Here is a 3,251-nt window from a genome sequence, read left to right on the forward strand (position 1 = left end):
TTCTCTAATGTTAAAAAAGTTGCATCTTACTTCTAATCACTTTCCATTATTTCTCTATAGGTCCAATACAAAATATATCAAAGCACTTACCATTTATTAGTTTAAAAGCCTTTCTCAGTTGTGTATGTTGATTCTGGTAAATGTGCACTTCCATCTTTCAGCCAGTATCCTGGTAAAAAACTAGTATGGATGGACCATCTCTGCTCACCTTATTCTAACCTAAAATACATGATTGTCTTTCATGTTGTTTTAGAGATAACATTTTTGACTAATTTATTGCTTGGTTGGAAGGTGAATGAAATTGCCATTTCTATCACTTAGTACATACAGCTCACTTGTCTGAAGTATTGTAAATCTGGCTAAGTGTGACACAAAGCACAATATGAAAATACACTGCCTCTGACGTAATAGAGGATCTGTGCCTCTGCATCCTATAGGAAAGCATCTAAGAGAGCAACAAATTCTCAGGGTAACTGAAAACCAAGACCATCATCTATTTCCTCAGGGACTGCCAAATTTAGATATGAAGTACTTTCTATAGAATAAAAATGTATGAATAAACTTTTTCTTTTGAAATCTATGCTTTTAGAGAATTTGGTACAGATTAATGTTTGATTATTTATCCCAAATCCATCATGGTTACATGGTTATGTTTGGAGCAGAATAAATATTTTTTTTCCAGTGAGTAGGAAAAGTGATAATATGAGGAGTAAAAATAGCCTGTTGTAGGCCAATCAAATTTAAGCTACATCCTACAAATACCCTCTTTTCTCTTGGCTTGTAAACTTACTTCTCCTTATTTTCATATAATTTTTCCTGTTTTCCACATTTGACATATAATATTTGATGTGTCCTTAAAGTCTGTCTTAATGTTTGATATGCTCAACTCCAGCTTATTTTTCTGAGGTGACATGAATCTGTTCTTATATTATTTGATTTTTTAATATAAAGTATTCCTTTATGTATGTGTATGTATATATGTGCAAATATATCTATATATATAACACATACACATGCACATATGCACATATACATTTTTAAATTTTGTTCAGTTTTTTTAAATTTTAAAATGTTTCATTTTTTAAACTTTTTTTATTAGGCATTTTTTTATTTACATTTCAAATGATATCTCCTTTCTCGCTTTCCCCTCTGAAAAAAAACCAAAAAAACAAAAAAACAAAACAAAAAAACCTCTGTTCCCTCCCCTCACCCCTGCTCAACAACCCACCCTCTCTCGCTTCCTGGCCCTGGTATTCCCTTACACTGAGGCACAGAACCTTCTCAGGACCAAGGACCTCTCCTCCCATTCATGGCCAATTAGGCTAACTTCTGCAACATATGCAGCCATGAGTCCCACCATGTACAGTCCTTGGTTGGTGGTTGAGTCCCTGGGAGCTCTGAGTGTACTGGATAGTTCATATTGTTGTTCCTCCAAAGGGGCTGCTCCTTGGGTCCTTTCTCCAGCTCCTTCACTGGCAACCCTGTGCTCATATACATATACATACATATTTATGTTTTCTCAATATAAGTGCTGTCCATGGTGTAGATAATTTGAATAGTGTCCAAATATTCTGTCATTTTGTATAGTTCCTGATGTCCTTGGGTATATATTCTGCAGTGGTTCATCTGATAAACATAATTATTTTATTTATAGTCATTGTGAGATACTAATGAGTATACTAATTTTTTATTTCCATAGGAATATACTAATTACCATTCATACCGATAATGTATCAGGGTTCCTTTTCCCCTAGATCCTTACCTACATTATTTTTTATATGTAACATTTTATTTTGCACTATTATAAAAATATCCTGATAGACCAAGGATAAAAAATGATAAAGTTGCCTCAGTGAGCAAATGATACAATATTGAGTCCCAGCAAGAGAAAAAAAAAGTACAGAGAAGAGTCTAAAACACAGGCATAGGTAAGGAATATCTAAATAAGACTCTAGTTAGGAAATAAGGACACATATTGACAGGTGGAACATTATGAAATTTAAAAGCTTGTGTGCAGTAAAGAAAACTAATGGAATTAAGAGGCAGTCCACAGAATGACACACAATCTTTGGCAGTGATGCGTCCCACTGAACTCCAATATCTAAGATGTACAAATGAGCTAAAAGCATAAACATTAAGAAACCAAATAACCCATAAAATGGTCCATGAATCTAAGGAGAGTTTTAAAAAAAAGCAGGAATATAAATCTATTAACATGTTAAAAGGTGATCAATGTCTTTTGCCAACAGAGAAATTCAGAATGAGAGAATTTTGATATTCTAACTTACCTCAGTTACAGTGGCTATTATCAAGGAAAGAAATAACAATGGATAATAACAAGGATTCAGCAAAGGAAACTATTTTTTTTAAAGATTTATTTATTTTATGTGTATGAGTATACCGTAGCTGTGTAGACAGCTGTGAACCATCATGTGGCTGCTGGGAATTGAACTCAGGACAGCCCGTTTGCTCTGGCCCCACTTGCTCCAGCCCGGCTTCCTCTGGAGTAATTCACTGTAGCTGTCTTCAGACACTCCAGAAGAGGGCATCAGATCTCATTATGCGTGGTTGTGATCCACCATGTAGTTGCTGGGATTTGAACTCAGGACCTTTGGAAGAGCAGTCTGTGCTCTTACCCGCTGAGCCATCTCGCCAGCCCCCAGTGAAACTATTTATAAATCATATTAAATACAAAAATCCCACAACATCTCTGATAGCTTTGGCTCGCAGCAGCGCGTCCACAGACACCAGATACAAGCAGCTCTGTGTTTTTGGAAGTTTAATTAGGAGGGGGTGGAGTGAGGACCGCGGCACCTGAAGGGAGAGAGAGGGGAGAGAGGGAAGAGAGAGAGAGAAGATGGAGGAAAGTACCCATATATATATATATATATATATATATATATATATATATATATATATATATATATATGTATACATACATATATATATATATATATATGTCGTGACGTAGCAGTCCAGGTAAAAGGTGGGAGCTGAACCCAATGGATTCTGGGAATATGGTGGCCATTGCCCTGGTGACAGGTCTGTGGACCCGCCCACATATCTGCCGCAGGCAGGTTCTGGATGCTAACAAACCTCCCTTTTTTACATTATAAAGAGAAGGAAAGAAAAAGGGAAGGGGAAGCCGTTGATGAAAAGGGAATGAAGGCATCGTATCTCTTGGGCTACTTCCTGCTGTCTAGGGGCATTGTCAATGGGGGTAGCTGGTTTTCACCATCGGGATCCACTTG

This window comes from Mastomys coucha, unplaced genomic scaffold (genome assembly GCF_008632895.1).
Source record: "Mastomys coucha isolate ucsf_1 unplaced genomic scaffold, UCSF_Mcou_1 pScaffold4, whole genome shotgun sequence".
Taxonomy (NCBI): Eukaryota; Metazoa; Chordata; class Mammalia; order Rodentia; family Muridae; genus Mastomys; species Mastomys coucha.